The sequence below is a fragment of the Lissotriton helveticus genome, chromosome 2_1 (genome assembly GCF_964261635.1).
Source record: "Lissotriton helveticus chromosome 2_1, aLisHel1.1, whole genome shotgun sequence".
Taxonomy (NCBI): Eukaryota; Metazoa; Chordata; class Amphibia; order Caudata; family Salamandridae; genus Lissotriton; species Lissotriton helveticus.
The window spans coordinates 231685506-231701352 of record NC_136059.1 but is presented as its reverse complement, the minus strand read 5'-3'; positions in this window follow the sequence as shown (position 1 = coordinate 231701352).

The window sequence follows — 15847 nt, the reverse complement described above, 5'->3', positions numbered from 1 at the left end:
TGCATTTAAACATAGGCCACATTTGGTCTGACTACCATGTGCAGTACAGTGACTAACCATATCCATCCCACCTCACAGGTGACAGTGCATATGCAGTCCGGGATTTCATTCTGACGCCTTACCAGAATCCTCCCAACGCTTCAGAGCGGCGATACAACAGAGCACACATAGCATCCACAGGCACCATTGAACGCACATTCGGGATACTGAAGAGCAGATTCCGCTGCCTCCACAAAAGTGGAGGTGCACTACAATACAGCCCCTAGACATGTTGCAAGATAGTGGTAGCATGTGTCATGCTGCACAACATCGCCACCAGGAAAGGCACACCAGTGGAGCTGAGTGAATCAGAATCCTCAGACGGTCAGCTGAGGCTTTTTAAGAACAGCTTAACTTGGACAAGTATGGACATCATTCCTGGACCATTGCGGTATTGACTAGGTCTGTTCAGTAAGGTTTTGTATGTACTTCTTGAATGTTATCAGGATAGACTTGTTGCAATAATTTGAAGGTTTGAGAATAGTAATTTTGACCATATAGGCACTTCAGACATTTTGGAACTGATGTAGATTTAGGTGATGATGAATAATCTATTGTTTTCTAGACAATATAAACAATCTGGAAGAGAATCCTCTAGTTGAATTTGCTCTGCTGTAGAAGAGTTTACTCAGCGCTTAATTAAAAAAAAAAGTGTCAGGGCCCAAGGCATCTCCTAGGTTGCAACTGCAGCTTGCACCACACCACCCCTGCCAGTGCTGCAAAATGCCAATGCTAAAGGCCTGAATGCACTGCTATCATTATTTGGTAATATATAGTGAAAAGGTAAACTGCTGGGCTCTGCTCAAATAGATAGACAGCACCAAAAAGCACCAGCAATAAAAGTGCTGGGATTAGGAATGAGGTGCCGGTGCCGAGCACTGGCAAGCACTGTCATTAATTAAGCAGTATAGTGAATCAAATTCCACTGGCTGCATATTAAACCCCTCCTCCAGATATCAGTGCATTTTCCTTTTACACCCAATTCTGAATCAAAGTGAGGGTTAGGATTGACTAGCAGTAAGCAAGTTATGGCACTCTACACAGCAGTGCAGCTGTTTTTTTACCTCCTTCCACACAATCTATGTCAATTAATTTTCACACATTGATAACTGACATGCTACAGACTGATAAGCATTCTAGTTGTGCAATGCTGGTGCTCTCAAGGCAAAGCACCCTGAAGACCTCTAATATTTAAATGAAGCCTATAATGGAAATTGCAGACCTATTACTACACAATGGACCAAGGCTTAAATTGTGCATGCAGAGGGCTGCAGTGCTGATGGGAACAATAAGGCACATAGGTCCAAATTAGCAGGCAGTTGGCATGTTTAGATGTTTCCTCTGTGCACTGCATAAAGGGCCTTCAGAAGTGTTTTCCAGGTCAGTCTTACCAGATCCCTTTTGAACATACCTCTATGAGCAGGGTGACGATACACCTGTGGTTCAAGTGAGAAATCAGCTCCTCGTGTAAGAGGCAGCAAACAAAGGGAACACTAAGCATATTTCCAAATACCCGTCTCACATTTATAGAAAACATATTTAATTCCTGCAGCTGCTGACATTACCATGAACATGTTGTGCAAATCCCTCATAACAAGACTGCTCTACTGATTCAACGTGACTAGACTTCAGTTTATATTGTTGTCTCTGCTCTGTAACACAGAACCTTAGTGCTGGTAGTGGCAATTACAACACTATAACTATTCATATATGTGAATATTTCAGTTGAATCATCCCTGCGCAGGATTCAGGTCAAGGAGAGGGGTTGAATAAGACCCAGGGCAATACTGAAACAGCTAAGGCACAAACTAGACCAGGGTATACTGTCTCCCTGATCCTTTTAGAGTTCTTTTCAGATGTCAACACGCAACATATTTCACATTGACTAGCTGTGGAAAGAATACAAGGTCAATTGCTTGTGTTCAAAAAGACTATCAATCAATCAATCAAAACTTCTTTATTGTTTTAGTTAGTTAAAATCATAACAATATGTTATAGATAATTGTACTAATTAGAGAAATTTTAATACATCAATTGATTCATTGCCACGATGAGAGGAGAACATGGCAGCCGCGAGTTAAGCCGTCGCTTGCCGTCAAAGGCAGTGGAGCCCTATCTACTCACCAGAGCGATGTGAGGCAGGAGAACTGTCTCTTTTTGTTCTTCTTCAAATCCCTTGACGTTGTTTGTGGTGTGTTTTTCATTTCTCTCGGTTGCGTTTCTGTGAGAGGCGTCTGCTGGATAGCCCAATGTGTGGTGGCGTGTCCAGGGATCGTTGGTCTGCAGCCGCCCTGGAGCTAAGGAGGAGCCGCAGAGCAGTAGCTAGAGGATTCCTCCGGGCGGAGACGAGCAGAGTCAGAGGCAGCACAGGGCAGCTCCCTCCTCCACATTGCGGTATGGATGCATTTCTGAAACCCGAGGACAAGGTGGAGGCAGACGCATGAAATCGACAGTGAAGGAGCTTTGGAATCATTACTGCAGGTGAAGGAGGGGCAGGAGGGAGAGCCACGGTTCGGCACTGTGCGAGGTCCTGCTCCAGGTCCTGATATATTGGCAACAAAGGGAGGCAAATTGGTGGCCCTAGCAGGACAGATAGTGCACCCCAATCCAGCTAAATTGGTACAAGGCCTCCAGGAAGGTCAAAGGTTTGCTGAGAGTATGCCCGTTAAAAGTAAAGGGTAGAAGGGGAGTAAAAGTAAGAGGACTCCTGAGCCATTGAGTAGTACAAAAAATAGTGCCCTGGGTTATCAGACCATTAGTAAAAGTTTAAATATCAGCCCAAATCCAAGCCCAAGACCTAGCCCCAGGTTACAGGTTGATGGGGGTAAGGCTGGGGAGAACTTTGGTTTAAATATACTCTCCGACCCAAGGAAAGGTGGAATCTTTTCAACCTTCCAACACGGGGAGTATAAAGGCAGGAGAGCAAAAGGTAATTTTCTTGATAAGAGGCTCAAGATTACGCCTTCCCTTTGGTCGTACTTTAAAGTTCAACCATTAGTCCTAGATATTACTCCACAAGGGGAAGTTTCGAAGAGGAACCAACAAGGTTGGGCTGAACCCCTTTTCCATTTGGAAGACATAGAAGAGATAACAAGGACAGAAAGGATGGACTTGGTGGGCAATGCTCCTGAAATGCCTGAAGAGCAGCAGACCTTTGATGAAATGGCTACAGCAACAGCTCCAACAGTATTAAAGGGGGTCTTAGATAAGACCACTTTACAATCAACTACTCCAGTTTGCCAACTTACAAATACATTGGGCAATGGGGTGGAGGTAAGCCAGGGACATGCTGCGGAGCAGGAGCAGGATATTGGAGGGTCTTCATTGGCCACAGTAGCTCCCCTGGAAGCTCTCTTCTTTTCCCTCTCAGTCAACATAAAAAGGGGTTTCTCTGTATCTGAAGCTAATCAGGGCGAAATCCGTCTTTTTTTGCGAAAACGTAGACTAAAAAATTGATCTTTTAAATTCTAGGACAGACTCACTGGAAAACTCCATTGTAGAGATCAAGAGGGAGCTGGAGGTCACTAAAATCGATGTTGCAATATTGAAGAAAGAGGAGACAACACTCCGAGAAAGACTGGAGGTGCTTGAGAACAACTCAAGGAGAAATAATGTGCGTCTTTTAAATGTTCCAGAAGAGAGTGAAGGAGAGGACATTAAGCCTTTCATAGCCTTTCTCATTAAATAATCGGTCCAGATTGATGAGTCAGTGAAAGAGCTTAAGAAGGATATTCAGAGGATCCACAAGGGGCCCCTTTCGAAAAATTCCTAACCGGCCGAAGCCAAGGAAAATTCGACTACATTTTATGATGTTCTCCTTGAAGGAAAAGATTCTCAACTGTGCTTTAAAACAAAAATCCCTGAAATCCAGAGACTTTGCCTATGAGATCTGTTCAGATTTGGCTCGAACAACTTTAGATAGGCAGTGGGAACAGGGCAGTAGAATGGAGGACTTTAAAAGGCTCGGTGCGGTTGTACAGCTAAAATTCCCTGCACATTTGAAAGTTATGCACAATAATCAGATGCACAATATTAGAACAGTGCAGGAGGCAGACCAGCTGCTTGAAAGTTTGAAAGTCTAAAAGTCTAAAAGTCTAAATAAATACAGATATAGATACAGCCATCATATGGGTCTGCCACGGTTACGTGATAGATACTCAGATGGGTCCCTTTCTCTTTCACTCTCTTTGTTCTTCTTGTTCTTCTTTTCTTCTTTTTGAGGCATGTCCTCTTCCACCATACCCCATTCTGGTACTTACTAGGGTTAGAATTAGCATAAGCTCACTTAGGTCACGATAAAAGAGCACCATAACTGGGCCTAATTCAAGATGATATTGGAGAGCACCATTTTGCCTACAGTAGAATGTTTAAGTTAGGAGGAGGTGGGGTGGGCTGCCCTGACAGGCAGATACTGGACTATCAGTCAAGACAAATGGGGTTAGGGTTCTCCATGGGTGGGATAGGGGGAAGGACGTTGGTGGAGGGAGGATACGGGGGGCAAAGGGTGGGGAGCATTCAGGGGAAAAATGAAAAAAATTGTCCTCATTCACGTTTTAGCCGCACATACTTGTATCGTTCACCCTGGGCCTGGATCTGGGTACTCTGTATATTCAGGTTTTTGCTTAGGTTTTTGTGTAGGATATCATTCTTTGTTTATTAGACTACCATGACTATTGTTCAGTTTTTATCTTGGAATGTTAATGGCCTATCAATAAAGTCATGGAGAGTGAAAATCTTGCAGTATCTTAGGGATTCACCTGCACAGGTTATTATATTACAAGAAACGCATCTTCTAAGAGGGGAATTGATTGAATCTTTCGGTAAGTTAAAATGGGTCGATCATCTAGTTGGCACTAATCAGAGTGCCAATGTTAGAGGAGTAGCCATTCTGATTAAAAAGCAAGCCAATGCGCATATTCTAGAATCCTTGATTGACCCTGGAGGTAGGTGGGCAATTGTAAAATTAACAATTCACGGTTCTCTCTTTACAGTGGCAGGCTATTATGGTCCCAACCAGGACGCTCCTTCTACCTTGAAAACCATCTTTGCTAACTTGCTGGAATTTCCGGAGCTTGTGATTTTGACAGGCGACTTTAATATAGGCTTAGATCCTGCGTTAGAAAAATCACCAAACAGCAGAGCAAATGTATTGTCTAAATCTCATACCTATTTACAAACTATGATGACACAGACGGGTTTGTGTGATGTATGGAGGGAAAGGTCGGGCGTCCAATTAGGCGTGTCCTACTATAACAACAAATATGGCTCTAAATCAAGGATAGATGGGAAGAAGATTTGGGGGGGATGACATTTTGATTCTGTCATCAGAGTTGGGGTGTCTTTCCCCCAGGTTATTAGACTAGCGCAAGAGTTTGGCCAGATCTATGGCTATGAAATAAATGCAGAGAAAACAGAGATTATGGCATGGAACCTGCCCGGGAATGGGTACCAGACCAAGGGTGAAATGAGATACTTAGATGTTAGGATCGTAGAAGATATAGACAGAATAGCGTGGACCAATATTGCAAACATTATTAGAGACAGCCAAAAAAACTTATGAATTCTTGGGCACACCTTCCGTTGACTTTTTTGGGAGAAGTAATTTGACAAAAATAGTTATACTGCCTAAAAAGACATTCCTCTTCAACACCATCCCTTTGTATTTTGAAAAACAGGCAATAGATAAATTATAACAAGCTATACATTCATTTGCCTGGGCATAAACATCAACAAGAATTGCATGGAAAAAGCTAAGGCGCTGAAGGGAGAAGGGTGGCTTTACTCTCCCTGATCTTCAGTATTATGCTTGGGCTTTTCAGTTATCTCACTCCCGGATGTTGTTGAAATCTCCGGATGTTTCAGGAAGAGGTATTATGTTTGCTGAGATGTTGAAAGGGACCAAAAGTTCTTTAAGAAGATAAGGTTGAAGGCCCTCTTGGCCGCCGCACGAATGTGGTCTAGAATCAAGCATTGCACTTGACTCAAATACTATTCTAGCCTTGCTCTCCTTTGGGATTCTCCAGGAGCCCCGGATTGTTTGAAGGATAGATTAGCAATTCCACTTAAGATGGCAGGGTGAACAGTGTGGAGAGATCTTGCCTCGGAAGGGTTGCTTTTACCTTGGGATTTCTTTCATAACACGCTGGAGAATATGTCCAGGTTCAAGGAATGCAAGGAAAAGGGGTACCCCTGAGACAGGTTTTTAAATCAGGGAGAATTACATAAAGGTAAATATACACATTTAGGAACAGAATAGGTGAGGTGGACCTAACAAAAGTGAACTAACGAATATGATAAACACAAAACATCAATTACAACTTGACATGGTAGATATATGAAAAATCTTTTTAATTCACTTCTTAATAAATATATTTCAAAGACCATAAATATACAATAATTCAAAAAAATGCATCAAGAGAATATTGTTGCTAAAACAGATCAATGGATATCAGATCAGAAGAAAGACTGGTCATAACAGAATACATGTTTATTAGACCACAGTAATAATGGCCATGGCTAGGGAAAGTATTCCTACACACGTTTCGGCTAAAAAGCCTTCATCGGGAAGCCATGTATTCAAGAGCAAAGAGGTATGACCTAAGATGAGAAAGCTACAGTCACAGCAGGCGGAGCAGTCATAGCCACAGAGGTTGATTATGATGTATTGATTAAAAATGGGTATTTTTAGTGCCACAGTTAATCCGTACACGGGAAGCCAGGCATATGAGCTGGAACCCGTGGCTCTCGCCAGGAGGACCTGCGATGTCTCAGAAGAGGAATTTAGAAAAAATACCAACTCCAAAAGATGTAGAGGGGCGGGCTATTCTATGGTGCCTAGATATACAACATAGAAAGACTGGTAGTATCAGGGCAAGGGCGTAGATGTCGTCAAAAGGGGTGACAGGCAGATTTTAAAACGGTCATAGGCACGGGCTGATAGCGTGATTAAAGTGTCAGCATATGTCGCATGAAGAGTCCTAACATGTCAGGGCAGGGCGTGGATGTCATCCAAACAAGTGACTGGCAAATTGTGACGCGATCAGAGGCACGGGCTGATGGCGTGCTCTGTGTATGATAAGAGAGATGACAGCGTTGAGAAGCGGCGTAAGATGCGCTGATTGTTCGGTGGCCCTCTGCTCCACGACCATGGAGGATCACCTGGTTTCTAAGCCTGCAGGGGGGGAAATAAGTTTCCTTTTTCTATTGGTCTTTAGTTGAAACCACTGATAGAGATTTTAAACTGGTAGAGGAATTGTGGGGAGCTTTGAAGCCAGGTGTGCGCTGGAAGGAGGTGTGGCAGACCTCCTTCCAAACATTGTTTCCTATAGTGAAACCTGCTTGGCTACGTAGGAATCACTATTTTACAATACACAGGCCCTACTTATCTCCAGCCTGACTCTCTAAAATAGTAAAAAGTCCCCCAGTCAAGTTCAAGAAATATAGTTTGGCAAATGCCACAGATATACACACATGTTTAAAGAGTGCCCAGCAATAACAGCATTTTGGGAGAGTATAATAGCAACCCTATCAGACATCATAGGGACTCCGGTCAAAATTTATCTTGCCTTGATCATATTTGATATAGTCAGTGAAGTTTCAGTTCCTGCAAGGGGGTTTCTCTTTTATTCAATTCTTTTAGCTAGGAGAGAGATCTGCAGGAGATGTGTAGAGGCTGTACCCCCAACTTATTCAGACTGGTTATCCTCGCTCTATAAAATTTCCAAAATAGACCTTGATAGATCACAGAATATTAAGAGGAAAGTAATTTGGGAGGGGTTGCTCAATTGGTATCAGCATTAGTTATCTTGTGGTTAACATTCAGAGACATAGGATGTATGGTGGTCACGTTTTTGAGTTAAAAATACTATCTTCAATCCTATGATTATGCCTCGGTGGATGCTCTCTGACTGATTGTGTATAGTAGTTGTATGACTCTTAGGGGCCCATTAGGATGTCGAGAGGATTGCCACCGCCATGCAGGCAGTGGCGATCCGCCCGACATCCGTCACCGACCGCCACCCATTTCCCCCCATATTGCAATGGTGGGGGTCCGCGGCGGAAGGCGACCAGAACGGAAAAGGGTTCATATGGCTGGCGGTGTCTTTCAGACACCGCCAGCCATATTAGGATGGCCAGGATCAGATGCCTTTCCGTTGCGGCGTGGCCGCCATGGAAAGGCATGCGGTCTTCACTTTGAGGGCCCCCTGTGGGCCCCCATGGTGAAGGCGAGGGGGGGTGCACATAGGAGGTACCTGTGGTACCCCCCTGCATTTGCATACGCAATGCGGCAGGCACCGCACGGTGCCTGACGCTTTGTGTATGCAAATGCATCACAAGCATTTATAGTATTGCGGCGGGTGCTGGTGTGAAAACCCCCGCCACAATGTTATAAATGCGTGATGCGCCCGCCACTGTGGCGGGCGCATCATAATCTGCTAGGCGGGACCGCCGCACAACTCGCGGGCGGTCCCATTTTCTGCGAGAATGGCGGGCGGGCAAAGTCCCCCCGCCATCCTAATGGGGGCCTTAGTGTTGTTTCCGGGAGTCCCCAATGCATTAGTTTATGCCACAGTAGGCCTCTATTTTCTCGATCAAGCACTGCTTTGAAGTCTATGAAGCATAGGTATAAGCTCTTTTGTTGCCACAGATTCTTTTCTGCCATTAAGCCTAGGGCAAGAAGATTGGTAGTGGGGCCAACGTCTTTGCGGAATCCCGACTGGTGAGAAGGATATTGTTGTTAGTCTCAGACCAATCTAGCAGATCCAATAGAATCAAAGATACGTAGTATTTAGCTTCTACATCAAATAAGGTGATCCTTCTGTAGCTGGCTGGATCAGTTCGATCATCTCCATTATATACCAGGGTAATTATTGACCTCCAACTCTCTCAGGCTATTTGTGTTACCCACCTTGTGAAAAAGATGAGACAATGGGACAGCCCAAAAGTTAGGGCCCTGTTTGTAGATTGCTTGTGGAATCCCATTGGGGCCTTGTGCCCCATCTCATGTGGCCAACCGAAAAACATTTGCTGTTTGTTCTGCTGTATATTGAGGTAATTGTGAGTTCACTGCCATCATGGCGTTTGGAATACTTCCTGATGCTTTAGGTTTCCTTACCGTTGTTTGTGGTGGCTCTAAATGTAATTTTTGCCTTGCTGCTCTGACTGATGTAGCAGGTGTGTTCAAAAAGACTATACTTAGATCAAAAGTATACAGCATTAAATAAATACAAGGGCATATAATAGCAATTCATACATTGTGTATAAAACATGAAAGTCTTTATATTTTTGAAAATAAGGCAACTAAACGGAGGAGGGAGGGAAAAAAAGAAATATCTTATATATAATTATAATGACAAAAAAAACTCCAGGTGCTCATCACTGCCTTAGTATAGATAAGCAGAGCAATACCTATATACTTAGAAATCATAGAATTACATTCAGATGCAAAAGAAGGACGCAGGATATAATTATCATGGAGGATGAACATTTTCAGACAATATAGGAGTAGTGTTTGATATAACCTCACCAACTTGCTTAAAAAACGCAGTAGGGGGTAACCATAACAAGTGTGCATTATGAGAGGAAAAACATTGCATAGTATACATAGTATTCAATTTATGATGTGAACATACAGAATCCCACCACACCTTGTATGATAAATTAGCTGATGATTTCCAATTAAAAGTGAATTGCTGAAATGCGACTGCCAGTAAAATATCTAATGAGTTGTCTTCGGAAAAAGATGGAATAAGACATTCTGTCAATGTACCCAACAACAAATAAAAAGTATTAAAAGAGAAGTGTATATTAACAATATGTGCATAATATCTGCTTGAGGAAAATTACAAGTCCAACAGTTAGCATAAACACCTGGGGAAAACCTAGAGCACTGTGCAGGTGTGAAATAAAGTCTGTGATAAATGAAAAATAAGGCTTGAGTAATACAAGCTGATCTAGAGATTGTATACATACATGCCCATATCCTATTACAAAAATAAACATTCAAATTCCCCCCAAATCTTCTTCCCATAAGAGCTCTACCTTGGATTTGGCTCAAAAAGGTTCTGGAAGGGAGAGGTACTGGTAAATACCTGATGCTATTAAGGGACAGAGTAAATCCAGGGGAATGAAGTAAGGGAAATCCCACTCCGCCCGCATAACGTACGACGCCGCTACCCTCTCAGCACTTAACCCCGGCCGATTCCCAAACTGCTACCAAGCCGCCCCAGGACACACCCATGGACCCTTCACCTGCCGCTCCTGCAAGTTCGACTGCATCAGGACCCACACCAAATCCACTAACTCCAAACAGAGCTCCAACACTAACCACCTGAAATGCATCCTACTCAACACCCGTTCGGTCCACAGACACGCCATTGACGCCATTGACCTTTGGAACCTACTCGACACTACATCGCCGGACGTCGCCTTCCTTACAGAAACCTGGATGAACGCCTCCTCAGCTTCAGACATCGCCATAGCCATCCCGGACGGCTACAAGATCATCCGTAAGGACCGCATCAACCAAACAGGAGGAGGCATTGCCATCGTCCATAAGAACACCATCCGCATCACGACCAGTTCCGACGACAACCTCAAAACCGCCGAACACCTTCACTTCCAGATCCACACCGACCCCAAGACCACACTCAGAGGCACCCTCATCTACAGGCCACCAGGACCACGCACACAATTCAGCGAAGACATCACTGACTTCATCAGCCCACACACCCTCCCCTCCAAGGACTACATTCCACTGGGAGACCTCAACTTCACCCTTGAAAAGAAAAACGACAGCAACACCACCGCCCTCCTGGACAACCTGGCCAACCTCGGACTCGAACAACTTGTTGATACCCCCACCCACTATGCCGGACACACGCTCGACCCAATCTTCACCTCCAGCAAGCAAATCTCCTTCAACCACACCACAGCTCTCCATTGGACAGACCACAGCTGCGTTCACTTCAACTACAAAAAGTCCACAACCCACAACCTCCCACAACCAGTTCCCCGAAGAAACTGGAACAAAATTACCACCGACCAGTTTTTCACATCGCTCCACCAAAACCCTCCTGCCAAATCACTGGACCCAAACCAAGCTGCCACCAACCTCACACAATGGATCACCCTCAGCGCCGACGAACTAGCACCCCTGAAAAACCATCAATTCAAGCAAGGTAGCAAAAAAGCCCCTTGGTTCAACGATGACCTTAAGAAATCCAAGAAGTTCTGTCGCACTCTCGAGAAAGCCTGGAGAAAAAACTCAACCACTGACAACCTGACCACCTTCAAGAACGCCACCCGCAAATACCACCAACTGATCCGATCCACCAAGAAATCAGCATTCAAGGATCGACTTGACAACAACACCCACAACAGCAAGGAACTATTCAACATCGTCAAAGAATTTACCAACCCCACCGCCGGCACCAATGACATCACTCCCTCCCAAGACCTCTGCGACTCCCTAGCCTAATTCTTCCACAACAAAATCGCCGACATACATAACAGCTTTGAAAACTAGCCTGGAGACCAGTCCGCTCCACCCACCTCCGAACCAAAACCCCCCTCTAACAACCTTTGCGCTTGGAACCCAATCACCACTGAAGACACCATCCGCCTGATGAACTCCATCCACTCAGGATCGCCAACCGACCCATGTCCCCACCACATCTTCAACAAAGCAGACTCCATCATCGCACCCCATCTCCGAGACGTCATCAACTGCTCCATCAACTCCGCCACCTTCCCGGAAAGCTGGAAACATGCCGAACTCAGCGCCCTCCTGAAGAAACCCACAGCAGACCCCACTGAACTTAAGAACTACCGCCCCATCTCGCTCCTCCCATTCCCTGCCAAAGTCATTGAGAAAGCCGTCAACAGTCAGATCGCCGCCTTCCTCGAATCCAACAAATCCCTCGACCCCTCACAGTCTGGCTTCCGAGCCAAACACAGCACCGAAACCGCCCTCATCGCAGCAACAGATGATATTCGAACACTACTGGACAACGGAGGAACAGTTGCCCTCATCCTACTTGACCTCTCCGCAGCCTTCGACACAGTCTGTCATAGCACCCTTCTACAACGCCTCAGCAACGTTGGAATACAAGGAAAAGCATTGGACTGGATCATCTCGTTCCTCGCCGGAAGAACCCAGAGAGTCCGCCTCCCCCCTTTTAGATCAGAGGCCACCGAAGTCATCTGCGGCGTACCACAAGGATCATCACTCAGTCCCACCCTCTTCAACGTATACATGAGTCCCCTCGCATCCATCGCGCGCCAACACAACCTCAACATCATCTCCTACGCTGAGGACACCCAGCTGATCCTCTCCCTCACCAAAGACCCAAACACCGCCAAAACCAAATTACACGAAGGAATGAAAGATGTAGCCGAGTGGATGAAGAACAGCCGTTTAAAACTGAACTCGGACAAAACGGAAGTCCTCATCTTAGGCTCATCCCCCTCTGCTTGGGACGACTCATGGTGGCCACCGGCCCTGGGAACCGCACCCAAACCAACGGACAACGCACGTAACCTGGGCTTCATCCGGGACTCCCCCTCTGGATGACCAGACAAGTCAACGCCGTCTCATCATCATGCTTCAACATCCTACGCATGCTCAAAAAAATCTTCCGTTGGATCCCCACCGAAACAAGAAAAACGGTCACCCACGCACTGGTCACTAGCCGACTGGATTACGGAAACACCCTTTACGCCGGAACCACAGGTAAACTACAGAAAAAACTCCAACGCATCCAAAACGCCTCAGCCAGACTCATACTAGACATCCCCAGCCAAGATCACATTTCCGATCACCTGAAAGACCTCCACTGGCTCCCCATCAACAAGAGAATAACGTTCCGTCTCCTCACCCACGCACACAAAGCCCTCTACGACCTAGGACCCGAATGCCTCAACACGCGCCTGTCCTTTTACACCCCCACCCGACAACTGCGATCGTCCAATCAAGCCTTCGCCGCAATTCCGCGCATCCATAGATCCACCAGGGGAGGTAGATCCTTCTCCTTCTTAGCGGCCAAGACTTGGAATTCTCTCCCCACCCACCTCCGCCTGACATAGAACCACCTCTCCTTCAGAAATCAACTAAAAACTTGGATATTCGATAAGTAAAATACCCCCCATCCCTCAAGCGCCTTGAGACCCTCTGGGTGAGTAGTGCGCTATACAAATTCTTGAACTTGAACTTGAACATACATTAATGATAAAAAACAAGAGTAAAAGGACTTGGGACAATGGTAAGTATGAAATAATTGGAGAAAACAAATAGAGCATTATTGAGATAGAGTTGAGAGACCCACATAGAACCCTTATCCTTCCAAGAAAACCAAAAAAGAGGTCTCTTAATAATCTGAATTACACGATAATACCATACCGGCATATCCAGGAAAATGGAAGGAGTCAGATGAATTGGGAGAAGTGTGGATTGGATCAGTGAAACTGTGTGCTTCAAAATAGGAGATCGAAGAAGAGAAAGACAGCACCTTGTTAAAAGTAAGGGTATAAGAAAAGCTTATTCAGGTTCTAGCCACAAAGGAGAATGAGAGAAGTCAACTCAGAGGTCCAAAGGGCAGCTTGCCATAAGGCAAAAGCTCAATGAATGCAATAAACATCTGAAAAATTAAGCACCACAGCTGATTTAGTTTTTTGCAAACTAGTTAGGGATACACATGATTTTTTATTATGCCATAAAAATGTAGTAAGTATTAAATTTGTTTTAAAAAAAATGACTTTTGGGATATGGAAAGGTAACAAAGAAAGAAGATATAAAAAACTAGGTGAGACCATCATTTTAATAGCATCTAAATGCCCCCACCATGATAGAAATTCCAAGAAAAAAGTATATTTTTAACCTTGGTGTGTAACTCTTTAAAAATTATTTGTATAGTGTCAGTTATAGAGTTCGTAAACCAAATACCCAAATATTTATTTTTGGCATAAGTAGAGCATTGTAAACCAGTAATGTGATAAGAATGACTAAAAGCGGAGGAAAACATTGCGCCCGTGTGCTGAGCAGCAGCGCGCGCCCTCATCGGAACTCTCCTCCTCTCTCCCCTGAGTAATGCTGCCCTGCTAGATGAGATACGCGTGGGGTAGTGTTTTGTTAAAATAAACTAAAATAACTAAGAAACTTACCTGGCTGTGTTCCGGGCTGCCCACGGATGTGTTGGGAGGGGACGGTTCAGCCTTGCGTTATCTCCCCCGTCCTCGCTCGTAGTCTCTCCCTGCCGAGTTGTTGAGAGAGGGCAGCCATAGAGCTGAGGCATGGCCGCAGAGCAGCGGCCCGCGGTCTCCTCCGCGGTCTCCCCCGGGGAAGTGCTGGCGGCAGTGCTGTTGGTGGCGTGGATCGAGGCAAGCCCATGGGCGCGCCGAGTATAAGTGACTTTTTCTCCATTGCGGCGGTTTCCCCGACTCCCTCGGCTCTCTTGGCTTCCGGTCTTGCAGCGCCTCCAGTATCTTTAGCGGTGGATGAGCTCATCTCAGCTAACGTGGAAGAAAGCCGGAGGGTGACGCCTGGAGGGGCGGAAGTGCCTGGAGTTCCTGTGAGTAGTGATCTGAGGCAGACAGGCTGTTATTGGAGCTGAGAGCACGCTAAATAAATCCAAGAGTCCTAACTTAAATAGGAAGAAGAAAACTGTAAAAAGCAATCAAAGTAAATCAAAACGAGGCAGGGTCAAAGGCAGCAAGAGCAGCAACTGTCCCCCAGCTTTAACACCAGAGGGCGGAAGTGAAACTTGGAAGGGGGCTTGGAAGGGGGCTTCTGGAAGAGGGGGAAGGGGCTGTAGCAGTAGCTGAGCAAGCTGCTGCAATCAAGAATAGCAGCTTGAGGCTGACACGCCAGGAGAGTGGGGGAAGCACCGCCGAGTTAAATCAGCCACAAAGAGTAGCTGCTAAGAAGGGGCGAGGAGACATCAAATTACCCCGTATTACCCCCTCGTTGCGCTCATTCTTTAAGGTACTGCCCCAGGTCCTGAATATACACCAATCCCACCAAGGTGATCTTCCTTATCAAGAAAACTCTGGTGGTCATTTGGACCTAAGTAGGCAGCTTCCCATCAATAAAATCTCTTACATGTTATCTTCGGCCCTATCCAGTACGGGCTCTCCCGCAGATAAGGCGGACAGTGTGGTCCAGACAGTGGAGGCAGTCATGTTAGTCACGGCAGATGAGTTAGCTGAGTCAGTTACCCTTCAGCTTGAACAGGGCACTCAGGCTCCAGACACCATGGTACCTCCGGATGTAGCGGTAATCCCGACACCTGCTCAGACCGACTCGGATGAGCTAGAAGAGGATCCAATGCTCACAATTCCTGTCCCACCAGAACTGAGATGGTCTGAGGAGGGTGTGGGCATAGCCTGCTCCTCAATTGAGGCCCTGCTAACCTCTTTGAAGGAAGACATAAAGCAGGGGTTTAGGGTCTCCGCAGAGAACCAAACAGAGATTAGGGCTGCATGCGATGTCCTGGAAAGGAAAGTAGATCGCTTGAATGAACGGACAGAGTCACTGGAAGGGTCCGTGGAGGAATTGAAGGCTAATTTGGGATCAGCTGAATTAAAAATTAAAAATTTGCAAAGAGAAGGCGATGAGATCCGTGAGAGGGTTGAGTCTTTGGAGAACTTTTCGAGAAGAAATAATCTCCGACTCTTGAAAGTCCCTGAGGGAAAAGAGGGGAGCGATATTAAATCCTCTGTTATGGGCTTATTAAAGGACTCACTAAATTTGGACGAGACACCGGACATTCTGGAGAAGGATATCCAAAGGATTCACAGGGATTCCTTTCGC